General features: G+C 38.3%; 1 protein-coding gene, 1 long non-coding RNA gene and 1 pseudogene across 2 annotated transcripts in view; 1 reads left to right on the top strand and 2 right to left on the bottom strand.

Annotated features, from left to right (window-relative positions):
- Window positions 1-13,433, bottom strand: part of LOC105483648 (spermidine/spermine N1-acetyl transferase like 1) — a 131,188-nt gene extending 117,755 nt beyond the window's left edge. The window contains exon 1 of the mRNA XM_071088876.1: window positions 13,328-13,433. The gene's annotated coding sequence lies outside the window, so the exon portion shown is untranslated. The remainder of the gene's footprint in view (window positions 1-13,327) is intronic.
- LOC105488020 (uncharacterized) lies at window positions 2,318-13,003 on the top strand. The gene is made up of 3 exons (XR_011618320.1): window positions 2,318-2,525; window positions 3,651-3,733; window positions 12,360-13,003. It is a non-coding gene; the product is annotated as an uncharacterized lncRNA (long non-coding RNA).
- Window positions 8,063-9,368, bottom strand: LOC105488019 (heterogeneous nuclear ribonucleoprotein A1-like; annotated as a pseudogene).
- Window positions 13,434-14,554: the final 1,121 nt, after the last annotated feature.

The raw sequence follows: 14,554 nt of genomic DNA, 5'->3' as shown, positions 1-14,554 counted from the left end.
ATTGGTAGCTTAATGGGGATGGCATTGAATCTATAAATTACCTCGGGCAGTATGGCCATTTTCACGATATTGATTCTTGCTATCCATGAGCATGGAATATTCTTCCATTTGTTTGTGTCTTCTTTTATTTCCTTGAGCAGCGGTTTGTAGTTCTCCTTGAAGAGGTCCTTCACATCCCTTGTAAGTTGGATTCCTAGGTATTTTATTCTCTTTGTAGCAATTGTGAATGGAAGTTCACTCATGATTTGGCTGTTTGTCTGTTCTTGGTGTATAGGAATGCTTGTGATTTTTGCACATTTATTTTGTATCCTGAGACTTCGCTGAAGTTGCTTATCAGCTTAAGGAGATTTTGGGCTGAGATGATGGGGTTTTCTAAATATACAATCATGTCATCTGCAAAGAGGGACAATTTGACTTCCTCATTTCCTAATTGAATAGCTTTCTTTCTTTCTCTTGCCTGATTGCCCTGGCCAGAACTTCCAACACTATGTTGAATAGGAGTAGTGAGAGAGGGCATCCCTGTCTTGTGCTGGTTTGCAAAGGGAATGCTTCCAGTTTTTGCCCATTCAGTATGATATTGGCTGTGGGTTTATCATAAATGCCTCTTATTATTTTGAGATACATCCCATCAGTAACTAGTTTACTGAGAGTTTTTAGCATGAAGGGCTGCTGAATTTTTTCAAAGGCCTTTTCTTTATCTATTGAGATAAATCATGTGGTTTTTACCGTTGGTTCTGTTTATGTGATGGATTTCATTTACTGATTTGCATATGTTGAACCAGCCTTGCATCCCAGGGATGAAGCTGACTTGATCATGGTGGATAAGCTTTTTGATGTGCTGCTGGATTCGGTTTGCCAGTATTTTATTGAGGATTTCACATCGATGTTCATTAGGGATATTGGTCTAAAATTCTCTGTTTTTATTGTGTCTCTGCCAGGCTTTGGTATCAGGATGATGCTGGCCTCATAAAATGAGTTAGGGAGGATTCCCTCTTTTTCTATTGACTGGAATAATTTCAGAAGGAATGTTACCAGCTCTTCTTTGTACCTCTGGTAGAATTCGGCTGTGAATCCATCTGGATCTGGTCCTGGACTTTTTTTGGTTGGTAGGCTATTAATTATTGCCACAATTTCAGAGTCTGTTATTGGTCTATTCAGACATTCAACTTCCTGGTTTAGTTTTGGGAGGGTGTCTGTGTCCAGGAATTTATCCATTTCTTCTAGATTTTCTAGTTTATTTGTGTAGAGGTGTTTATAGTATTCTCTGATGGTAGTTTATATTTCTGTGGGATCGGTGATGATATCCTCTTTATCATTTTTTATTATGTCTATTTGATTCTTCTCTGTTTTGTTCTTTATTAGTCTTGCTAGTGGTCTATAAATTTTGTTGATCTTTTCAAAAAACCAGCTTCTAGATTCATTGATTTTTTGAAGGTTTTTTTGTGTCTCTATCTCTTTCAGTTCTGCACTGATTTGAGTTATTTCTTGCCTTCTGCTAGCTTTTGAATGTGTTTGCTCTTGCTTCTCTAGTTCTTTTAATTGTGATGTTAGGGTGTCGATTTTAGATCTTTCCTGCTTTCTCTTGAGGGCATTTAGTGCTATAAATTTCCCTCTACACACTTCTGCCTGTTATTTTAAAGTAAACCTTAACAGCTGTCACTGCCACTCTCATAAGTGTTCTGGTTTGGACAAGAAATTATATGTCACCCTACTTCCAGAGTTTGATATGGTCACTACTTTCAGAGAAACCTGCCTTCACTAACCAGCTGCTGTTTTTTTCTGAACCCTCATGTGCACATATGAGTGGAGTGCCACACTCTTACAGCCACTACTACCACCACTATTTCTGAGACCTGATCTCAAAAATAATCTCATCATTGCTGTTACTCTTTGGCCCTGCTATCTACTTTACAATTTTCTACTCTTTAAGTTTTGCTTCAAACAATTTTCTGTATCTGCCTAGTTGGATCGAGGACTGGGTTTGAATAAATAAGTTTAAATTTGGTCCAAACTGGTAAAAAAAAAAAAAAAAAAAAGAGGCACACAGGCATCCCTCTACATCCAGAGACCCTTACTGCTTCCAAAGGAATCCTCCCTAACACATCCACACTGCCAAAGTTAAAGAATCTGTGTTTAGGGCCCCCAAATCCAAATTTTATATAGGCCTCTTTTCATCCCATCAGATATACTACTCTTTCTTGCCTGATAAGAGAAAGAAGCCTAGACCAATGAAATTAAGTCCACCCTGGAAGGAAAGGTGGCCCCTTTAAGAACATGGAATGGTCTGGAACCCTTGATTCTGCCCACTATGACAGCAGGAAGCAAAGGTCAGAGGGACTGGCCATAGGCACAAGTGAAGCTTTCTTGCCAATCTTCGTTGAACTCACACTTCAAAAATCATGGTTTTCTTTCTTTGTTTTATCGTGGTTTTCTGTCTTATTATAAAGAAGATTGCAGAAAAGAGGCAGAGAAGGAGAGATGAAAGACCAAAAAAGAGTATCTAAACAACAGAGGACGAATACTGGGTCTGTCTTATTTTTCCTGTTTCTATCAGTTTGTCTTTTCATATGATACTTAACCTCTATCTTACCCTCGATATTATTACCAATCTAAGAATCTCTACCCCTCAAAGGTGGTTGTGGGCATTAGATGAAACTTAGGAGTAGTTCATGGTATATATTTCACAAACTATTTAATCTTTTTAAAACAAAGGGCAATGAATTATTTTATAGACTGCATCAAACTTCCTCATGTAAAAATAACTATCAAAGTGGCTAGCAAAAATACATTTGATTTCAAAATCACTCAATCAAAATGATCATGTCATAATATGTATATGCATAGACATACATACAATACATATTGTATATGTACATACTCTTAACTGGTGTGGCTACAAGAATAGGTTCTGTGTAGATCTTGTTTTGATCCAATATTATATGCCTCATGTCTGTTTTAAAGCCAAATTCTTGCTTCAATGCCCATATTCCTGCAATTTGGTCTTTACTTATGTACTTACTCAGAGTATAGTCTTTAAGTACCAAGTCTTTATCAGTTGATTTCTATGGATTAGCTTCCCTCCAAAACCCTTTAGAATATGTTGTGGCTGTTTGACATTGCAGGTCTCTGTATTCAACCTAAGTATTTGCTGCCTGAGTTATTTTTGTCTTCTGTGTTTCCTCTGGAGATATGTGTTTTTCAAACTATGACAATGGGAAGGGGGATTTAAATTTAACCCTTTTGGATGGAAAGGTCACTTACTGCTTAGAGTGGTGGCTGAAATGTATCTTCAATTTGCACTTACTCTTCAGTGGGCCATTTGATATCCCTATATAGATAAATGATGATGGCGATGAAGATGATAGATAGATAGATAGATAGATAGATAGATAGATAGATAGACAGACAGACAAACAATAGACAGAAAGATAGAAATAGAAAGAGACTTGCTATAGAGTAAATATAATATATAAACATTTTCCCTGTAGCAATTACCTTTGTTTATTTGTCATTTCCAAAGATTAGTCCTGGAACTATCTTGATATTTAAATATTAGAATGTAGAATTAATGTGAGCTATTATATATTATATTTCAAATTTCCCTAAAATCATGGCTATTTCTTCTCTTCCCTCAAAAAATCAATGTGCAGAATCTCTGGAACTCATCCCTTCAGAGGGTCCTTCCCAGAAGAACTGTATCTCCACTACCTCGGTTCTCTGGAATAAATTACAAGTAAGTTATCTTAAAAGGGATGTTAAAGCATGTAAATACTAAAAAGAGAGAAAGCAGAATCTTATTTGGGAATAATTTTAGTAGATAGTTTTATGTATTTATCTTTTGGTAGAAGGTAGGGTTTCAGGGAACGGAACATAGAGATAACAATGTTTCTAACTGTGAATATCTACATAATTGTATTTATATTAGAGCAGAAGATTGCTCTTTTACACATTTCCTAAGAAAAAATGTCAGTACTAAAATTAATCTGTAAGATTTAAAAAATTGTACTTCATTTATTTAAGTATCATAGTAATTTCTCAGACATTCCAAGAAAGAACCACAGAAAATATTCCCTAACAAGAACCCTAGTTTGAGTGAGAAACAGAATAAAAGGAGAATTGTTTCATTCTTTCAGTTTTATGAGAATGCCATCATTTTATGTCTGCTATGTCAATCTAACGTAACTTCTGAAAGACTTCGTTTATTCGCTTTCCACAGATTATAGTCATAACATTCGATTTCATCATAACACGTAACAGTTTATGATTGACTTTTTAAAGAGTCCTATAATATTTATTTTATTTTTTTCATTTAAAATAGCCTTATGTTCTTGTGATAGTTTGCTAAGAATGATGGTTTCCAGCTGCATCCATGTCCCTGCAGCACACCAACATGGCACAAGTATACATATGTAACAAACCTGCACGTTATGCACATGTACCCTACAACTTAAAGTATAATAATAATAAATAAATTTAAAAAAATAGCCTTATGATTCATGAGTCCAAAGAGGACAGTCTTTACATCTATCCATCTTATAACTGATGTGGCTCTCAAGGAACAAAAAACCTAAGCAAATTAAGGGAACAAGCATTTATCAACCACGCAAATGAAGCCACTCTTTGTATGTATTATGCATCTCAATCTCTATATATGGTTATCAACGTAATAATTCAAGTAAAGGTAATATAATAAATACTAAGATCTCACTATAGCAAAATGGTATGATAGAATTAGACAAATTATGTCAGGTAGAATTAGACAAACTTCAAGACAAATGTTCAGGAAATTTAGTTTATATGACTCACTGTCATTACTATTTTATTTTGTAAAATGGGATTAGGAAATATGAACCAAATGTATAGTGTATATAATACTTAATATGTATTAACATACTTATATATAAGTATGCATAATCTATATTTAAATTTGAATCTTTAGAAGGAGATTTCAGATCAAATGAAAACTGATTAAATGCCATTAGACTGGTTAACCCAGAGATGAGACAGGTCTTAATGTTTTTGAAGTCATTAAATTACCATAATTTAGCAATGCAACTGCTATTTTGTGTTTTAATCCACTTAAATAATACATTAAATAGTACATTGCTCAAGCTAATGTTGAACACTAGCTAATTACTGATCACTAGCTATAAGACATGTTAACAAATAACATAGAATGCAAAGTATTTCCTTGTAGAAGTGTTTAAAAACAATCAGAAAACAGTGAAACAGATGATCAGCAGAAAGTTATCTTTATGAATTTTCTTGATAAGTGCAATGAATTACAGAAAATGGAGCTAGTTCACCAAAAATGGGTAACTGGTATTTGTTAACATAATAAGTTGTGGTTCTTTTGAGAGAGGGATATCTTTGGTTGACCACATAGCAAAATAACATTCCCCCCAAAAAACACACTATGAATTAATGAGTGACCTCACAGTGATAAATTAAGGAAACACAGATTAGTAGTTTTAAGGATTTTGATTATGCAGTAAGACAAAATGTCAGCTGTGTGATTGAATAAAAACAGGTTTTTCTAATGTACTTAGCATATATTAGGAAACATATATCATCTATGAGGACAAGTGATGAAAAACAGAACTAAAAAAAAGAACTTTCATGGGACATGTAAAATCATTAAGAGAATTAAATAAGAGAGAATGGCACTGAACTCATTGTGGGTCAATACATGTGGAAACTCAAAAAGAAAACCTCAGTAAGAAAAGAGGAAAGGGTGATATGAAGAATATAGAGGGGAAACTGGCCGAGCTTAAATGTAAGTGGCTTCAGAATCAGTTTTGATCTGTGTATCAGTTCCCTATTGCTGCATAACAAATTATCAGACTTGGTAACTTATAAAAACACATATTTATTATCTCACAGTTTCTGTGCTTCTCAGTCCATTTTGTGTTACTATAAAAAAACCTGGGGCTGAGTAATTTATAAAAATGGAAAGTTTATTTGTCTCATGGTTCTGCAGGTTGTAAAAGAAGCATGGCACCAGCATCTATTTCTGGTGAGGACTTTAGGCTGCTTCCACTCATGATGGAAGGCAAAAAGGAGCTGGCATGTGCAGAGAGCACATAGCAAGAGAGGATACAAGGAGGTTTCCAGGCTCTTTTTAACAATCAGCTCTCATGAGAACTAACAGAGGAAGAAGTCACTTACTACTGAGAGAGTGGCTCCAAGCCATTCATAAGGAATCCACCACCATGACACACTAGGCTTCATCTCCACAACTGGGAATCACATTTTAACATGAGATTTGGAAGAGTCAAATATCCAAATTATAGCATTCTACCCCTGAACCCCCAAGTATCATGTCCTTCGCACATGCAAAATACAATAATTTTATCCCAATAGTTCCCAAAAACTTTAACTTGTTCCAGCGTCGACTCAGAAATCCAAAGTTAAAAGTCCTATCTGAGACTCAAGGCAATTTACTTACAACTGGGGGTCTGTATAATTAAAAAAAAAATAAGTTATTTAACTCCAAGGCACAATGGTGGTACAGGCATTCAGTAAATATTCCCATTCCCAAAGGGAGAAATTGGCCAAAAGAAAGGGAGAAAAAGCCCTACACAATTCCAAAACCCAGCAGAGCAGACATCAAATCTTAAAGCTCCAAAATAATCTACTTTGACTCCATGTCCTGCATCCTGGGCACACTGGTAAGCAGGGTGGGCTCTGAAGACCTCAAGAAGCCCCACTCCCATTGTTTTGCCAGGTGCACCCATGTGGCTACTCTCATGGGTTACAGTCCAATGCTTACAGTTTTACTAGGCTGCAGTTGCACACTTCCAGGGGCTCTGTAATTCTGGAGTCTGGAGGGTGGTAGCACTGCCCTAGTAGGCACCATTTGTGGCGGCTCCAACCCCTATTGCATTCTGAGCACCTGTGGATATAACACCATATGCGTGCCACCAAGGCTTACAGCTTGCAACCTCTGGAGCAGTAGCCTGAGCAGTACCTGGGGCCCTTTGAGCCACAGCTGGAGCTGAAGCAGTGGGGATGTAGGAAGGAACATCCTGAGACAGCACAGGACAGCAGAACCTGGGCCTGGCTCCCAAAACCATTCTGTCTTCTTAGGCCTCTGTGCCTGTGATTGGGTCTTTTACCCATAGTCTTGACTATTAGCGCCTGGCTTCCATTTAGTCATAGTAATCTCTTTAGCAAGTGGTAGTTCCACAACATCCTTGGATTCCTCTCCTGAAAACACTCTTTTCTTCTCTATCACATGGCCAGGCAGCAAATTTTCTAGATTTTTACACTCTGTTTCCTTTCTAATCATAAATTTTAACTTTAGGTCATCCCTTTACTCCCAGATAATATTGTAAGTTGTTAAAAGTAGTCATGCCATTCTTGAATGCCTTGCTGCTTAGAAATTTCTTTCACCAGATACCCTAGGTCATCACTCTTAAGTTCAGCCTTCCACAAAGCCCTAGGGCATGGACACAATGCAGCCAAGTTCTTTGCTACAGTGTCACACTGACCTTTCTCCAGTTACCATTAAGTTGCTCATTTCCATTTGAGACCTCATCAGCATGGCCTTTACTGTCTATATTTCTATCAGCATTTTGCTCACAACCACAACCAATCTTTAGGAAGTTCCAAACTTTCACCTATCTCACAGTCTTCTTCTGAGTGCTCCAAACTTTTCTAACTTCTGCCCATTAGTCAGTTCCCAAGCTGCTTTCACATTTTCAGGTATCTTTATAGCAATGCCCCACCCCTGGTACCAACTTTCTGTCTTGGTCTGTTTTTGTTTTGCTATAAAGGAATACCTGAAGCTAGGTAATATTAAGAAAAGAGGTTTATTTGGCTCATGATTCTGCAGGCTAGATGACGGGGAGTCTGGTGAAAGCCTCAATCTGTTTCCACTAATGGCAGAAAATGAAGGGATGCTGGCATGTACATAAATCACATGGTGAGAAAGGAAGCAACAGCAGGGAGGTGACAGGCTCTTTTTTTTTTTTTTTTTTTTTTTTTTTTTTTTTTTTTTTTAAAAAGACATTTATTCAGCGTCACGATCAGACTATTACATTTAGCAATCAACAGCATGGGTGCAAAATAAAAAAAATCTACATTAAAACCCTTTGTTGGAATGCTTTACACTTTCCACAGAACAGAAACTAAAATAACCTGTTATACAATTAGTCACAAATACAGTCCTCGAGTTTTTTGCCCATACACATGAGTATTTGTCTAAAACATGTCTTCTTTGTAGCAGCTAGGCCCTGCCACCACTGTGCTTGGCTGAGTTCACAAATCTGTTGTAACCTGTAGCTTCCCTGTCACTTCTCTGGCTCTCCTCTCCTGCTAAGCTTTGTTTCCTAATTAAAATCTTCTGCCACTGCCATAGCTACTGCTGCTGCTGGAACCGCCATAGCCACCTTGGTTTCGTGGTTTTGCAAAGTATTGGCCTCCACCGCCATAGGGGCCAGAGCTTCTGCCTCCAAAATTTCCTCCCTTCATGGGTCCAAAATTTGAAGACTGATTGTTGTAATTGCCAAAATCATTGTAGCTTCCACCACCTCCAAAATTGCTTCCATCATTACCAAATCCATTATAGCCATCCCCACTGCCACCATATCCACCACCACCACGGCTGCCACCAAAGCCACCACGACCACTGAAGTTTCCTCCACGACCGAAGTTGTCATTCCCACCGAAACCACCTCCACGACCACCACCAAAGTTTCCAGAACCACTTCGACCTCTTTGGCTGGATGAAGCACTAGCCATCTCTTGCTTTGACAGGGCTTTCCTAACTTCACAGTTGTGGCCATTCACAGTATGGTATTTCTGAATGACAATCTTATCCACGGAGTCATGGTCGTCAAAGGTTACAAAGGCAAAGCCCCTTTTCTTGCCACTGCCTCGGTCAGTCATGATTTCAATCACTTCAATTTTCCCATACTGTTCAAAATAATCTCTTAGGTGATGTTCTTCGGTGTCTTCTTTAATGCCACCAACAAATATCTTTTTCACAGTTAAGTGGGCACCTGGTCTTTGAGAATCTTCTCTTGAGACAGCTCTCTTTGGTTCCACAACTCTTCCGTCCACCTTGTGTGGCCTTGCATTCATAGCTGCATCCACCTCCTCCACAGTGGCATATGTGACAAACCCAAAGCCCCTGGAACGCTTGGTGTTTGGATCTCTCATTACCACACAGTCCGTGAGCGTTCCCCATTGCTCAAAATGGCTCCTCAGGCTCTCATCGGTTGTTTCAAAGCTCAACCCTCCAATGAAGAGCTTCCTCAGCTGTTCGGGCTCTTTAGGAGACTCTGACTTAGACATGACGGCAGGGAGAAGAGAGACTTTAACGATGCTTCTTCGGCGGCGTCCACGGGCAGAAAGGCGACAGGCTCTTTTTAACAGCCAGTGGTCATGGGAATTAATGGACTGAGAACTCACTACTGAGAGAATGGCACAAAATCATTCATGAGGAATCTGCCCCCATGACCCAAACATTTCCCACTAGGCCTCACCTCCCACACTGGGGATCAAATCTCAACATGAGATTTGGAGGGGTCAGTTATTGAAACTATAGCACCATGAGTCAGGAATCTGAGTATGGCTTATCTGGGTCCTCCACTCAGGGTCTTTCGATGCTGTGATTAAGGTGTCAGGCAGACTGCATTGTCATCTGGAGTTTGGGTCCTCTCCCAAGCTCATGCATTTGTTGGGAGAATCCACTTCCTTGCAACTATAGAACTTCATTCTCTTTCCTACCCCTTTCCTTGCTAGCTGTCATCTAAAGGCCACTGTCAGTTCCTATAGGCCACTTGCGGTTGCCACATGGCCCTCTGATAGACCCTCTCACAACATTGCAGTTTACCTCTTCAAGGCCAGCAGAAGAATGGCTAGCTCCATTCTGCTAGGATGGAGTCCTAAATAACAATGTATTCAAGAGAGTAACTATTGTATTGATATTCCCTATCATTTTCTCCATATTGGCCAGAAGCAAGTCACAGGTTCTTCCTATGCTCCAGAGAAGGGGTTTCTGCAATCAATGTACCTCATTGAAGGTATCATTCAATGTGTGTCCACATAATCAACAATTTACCCTTTAAAGAGGACTAAAATTGAATAGCTCAGCTTTTTTCCTGGAAGACAAGGTGAACAGGGAAAAAATGGTGACCTTAAAGGTTATAGAAAGCCTGGGACAGATAATCTTTTAAAACTGAATGAAACTAATTGAGGAATGTAACCTTTTCATTCATTCAACCAATTGGTTAAACCTACTGGTGCCTAGCATGTGCCAAGACCTGTGGTATTTAAACAATGATGAAAAACGTTATTGTCTTGACCTATGGAACTATATTACAGTGGAGGGAAACATACATTAAACAGGTCGATATGTATATAATTAAAAATTGTGATAAGTACTACAAAATAAAAGCTCAGAGGGTAGTGAGAGAGAATGACAAGGGTGATGCAATCACCTGTGGTGCAGTGTGTGTATCAGTATTACCCTTAATTATGGCCACCAAAAGAAAAGCAATAATGGTTCAAGAGGTGGATAAGAGACTCAAAAGAGAAGTGGGTCAGAGCAGTCAAAAAGTCAGTCAAAAAGTAGTGGTAGTAATTTCCAAGAAGTAGGGGCAGGATTGGAGGTGGAAGAGGCAAAATAAGACAAATAAGTGGTAGTAAGTAAGAGGCAAAATAAGACAAATAGGTGGTAGTAATTTCCAAGAAGTAGGGGCAGGATTGGAGGTGGAAGAGGCAAAATAAGACAAAAAGTTGAAGTGACATGGATATTGGTAAGGGAAAGATAGTGCCCAAGACAAGAAAGAGCATGCCTAAAGTTCCTTAGGAAAAGGCGTGGAAAAGGTTTATCTGTCTCTGCTAAGAAATTAAACTTTTCCCCAAGAAAGCTCTCACTGTACTTTTATTTCAAGGATACATGGTAACCAAGCTCAGCATTCTGTTAAAGCACATTGTTAAAGTTGCTCTCATTGAGTGTCCCAGTAATATGTTAGGTATCAAATCCAAAACCCTATTTTAAGACTTCACCTTATCTGATCTCTCTATAGACATTTAATACTTAATGTTTCCTGAACACTTCCAGGGTAATACTCTCCTAGTGGTCTGCCTATCTCTCTGACTATAATTCCCTAAACTCCTTCTGAAACACCTTCTAATCTCTAATCAGAGGCAGTGCCTGCCACAAAGTGGTGGACAACAAATATATATATTTTAAATTTTTGAACCATTATTGTATGAATGGAGAAGACAGCCAGTATAATGTTTTTCAGTAAACATAAAAAATTCTCACCATTATCCTAAGCAAACTAATGCAGGAATATAAAAACAAATACCACATGTTCTCACTTAAGTGAGAGGTAAACAATGAGAACACATGGACACAAGGAGGAGAACAACAGACATTGGGGATCACTTTAGAGTGGAGAGTAGGAGAAGAGAGAAGATACAAACCCCCCACCAATTGGGTACTATGCTTATTACCTGGGTGACAAAATAATCTGTACACCAAACCGCTGTAACACACAGTTTACCTATATAACAAACCTTCACATATAACCCTGAACTTAAAATTAAACTTAAAAAAATAAAATCTTCCATTCAGTAAAAAAAAAAAAAAAAAAAAAAAAAAAAAAAACTTAAAATAAAGGCCTACAGTATTCATATTTTCTCAGATCTGTTTTAAAATGACATTTTTAAATGTTCATGGACATGTTTCCTTATGGTCCTTGGAAAAGTAAATTTATGAATGGAGATTTTTAATTGTCAAAAAGTAACATGTTATGCTGGGGAAATTAAGTTTTAGCATGAACCTCTATCATAAAACAATTCTGTGCTGAGACGAAACTCTGGTTATGTGACATAAATAATGTTATGATAACATATGTTGTGAAAACAATTAGTCATGTATTTTAAAATGTGTGTATATGATCATACAAAAAAGACAAATGGAATATTTCATAAATGCAACAAATTTAATTTTGTGTTAATACAGTACTAACATTCATAATTGTGTAATACTAGAATGTGGAACTTGGTACTATAGTATGATTAAAAAAATAAATATTTGCTTTTCTTATGTAAATTTTCTCCTGTAACATTTGCTTTTTACTTTAGTATGGAAACTGGATTGCCCAATATGTAAACCAGTATGAAGGAACTATTTTACAAGTATTTAATGGTTATTTAAAATCAGCCAGAAATTATTTTACTAAAATAAGATATTTTAATGTGTTGTTTTAAATCACTACAGATTTCTGAGAGTGATTAAATAGATTTCTAAAATAACTAAATATAAGCATATCTGAATGAGAATAAAAATTTTATTAAATGTCATTTAATTACATTTGATATTTTTCACTTATTTGCAGAGTTTTTCTACACCAGGAGTTCCAAAGTCAAGCTACATTCAAAGAGAGAAACAACACACTGGATACTCATGTTATGAAGAGTCAGACATTCCTTATAGGATAGAAGATGTGCAATTGAAATCTAACTATTAAGTTTTCTGTGGAAAAAAAACATATATGTGTACTATATGGCCATCTGATCATTTTAAAAGCATACTCAGAATACTTTAAGAAAACACTATGAGTATGAATTATCTATGCTCTAAACACTTTACTTCTCTTTCTGCGTTTATGCCATCACTTCTTATCTCTTTATACCTTGAACTTTTTCTTTACCCCTCTCTCACTCTATGACTCCTGAACAAAATTTTCATTTCCAATATCCAACTTCATTAACTAAGAAGGGATGGGAAATGTTTATTATCACCAAAATGCAGCATAACACTTGCATACTGGTTTATGACATGCATCTTTATAAAGTGCTCAGTGAAATGCATAAACGATTGATTGCAAATTGGTCAAAGAGAATACTGAGTACTTTATTAGTTACTGGCTAAAGCTAAGGAGTTACACAAAAGCATCATATCTAAATAAGGAATTTTATTTGAAATATGTAATTTCATTATGAATAAATTCCATAAAATAAACTAAGAATTGCTAAATGATTTCTGTAAACTGACTGGAGCTGTAGAATGATCCCATGACCTGGGCCCCTGATTCCTTCTTTCCTTTCTTCCTTCATTCCTTCTTCTCTTCCTTTATCCCTCCTTTATTTAAAGGGTACCCAGAGAGGAGCAAGATGGTGGAATAGAAGCCTCCACCAATCACTGCACATCACCCCCAGCAAGGACACCAATTTAACAACTATCTACACAGAAAAAAACAACCATATAAGAACCAAAATTTAGGTGAGCCCTCATAGTACCTGGTTTTAACTCCACATTACTGAAAGAAATACTGAAGAGATAGAAAAAAAAAAAAAAACTCACCTTGAATCACTGACACTACCTCTCCCCAACTCCCCAGCAGCAGTGTGGAGTGGAGCATCTCTGGGCATTGGGGAAGGGACAGCACAACAATTGTGAGGCATCAAATTCAGTGATGTCCTGTTACAGTAGAAAGGAAAACAGAATAAAACTCAGCTGACATCCACCCACAGAGGGAGCATTTAAACCAGTCCTAGGCAGAGGGGAATCTTGGATCCCAATGGGTGGAACTTGAGTTCGTGCAGACCTTGCCACCCAGGGCCAAAGTGCTCTGGATTTCTAAGCAAACTTGATAGGCAGTCTAGGCCACAGGGACTACAACTCTTAAGTCCTAGTGCTGAACTGGGCCCAGAAACAGTGGTCTGAGGGTGCATGTGACCCACTGAGACATCAGTGGGAGCAGCTAAGGGAGTGCTGGCATCACCCCTCCCCTAAACTCTCGGCTGTACAGCTTTTGGCTCCAAAAGAGACCCCTTTCTTCCTCTTGAGGTGAAGAGAGGGAAGAAGTGGAGGACTTTGTCTTGCATTTTGGATACCAGCTCAGCCACAGCAGGATAGGGCACCGGTCAGAGTCATGAGGACCCTGTTCCAGGCCTTAGCTTCCAGGCAGCACTTCTAGACATACCCTGGGCCAGAAGGGAACCTGCTGCCTTGAAGGAAAGAACACAGTCCTGACAGCATTCATCACCTACTAACTGAAGAGCCCTTTGGCCCTGAATAACCAGTAGCAATACCCAGGTACTACATCAAGGGCCTTGAGTGAGATGCTAAGACTTGCTGGCATCAGGTAAGACTACCATACTGCCAGCTGTGGTGGATACAGGGTGAAACTCTTTCTGCTTAAGAAAAACAGAGGGAATGTTGAGGGGACTTCATCTTGCACCTTGGGTATCAACATGGCCACAGTGGGGTAGGGCATCAAGTGGGTCTCTGATTCTAGGACTGACTCTTAGATATCATCTCTGTACCTGCCCTGGGCCAGAAAGGAAACTACTATCCTGAAGGGTGAGTCCAAGGCCAGGCGGCATTCATCATATGCTCACTAAAGAGCCCTGGGACCTTAGGACCCAGGGTCTCACTTGCAGTAGTCTGGCAGTACTCCCTACAGTCTGTGGTGGTGGTGGTGGCTATAGAGTGAGGCCCCTCTGCCTTTGGAAAGGGAATGGAAGAGTTAGAGGGATTGCATCTTGTGGTATGATTGCCAGTTCAGTTGTAGTACAATAGAACACA

The sequence above is a fragment of the Macaca nemestrina genome, chromosome X (genome assembly GCF_043159975.1).
Source record: "Macaca nemestrina isolate mMacNem1 chromosome X, mMacNem.hap1, whole genome shotgun sequence".
Lineage (NCBI taxonomy): Eukaryota > Metazoa > Chordata > Mammalia > Primates > Cercopithecidae > Macaca > Macaca nemestrina.
This window is presented reverse-complemented; position numbering and strand designations above follow the sequence as displayed.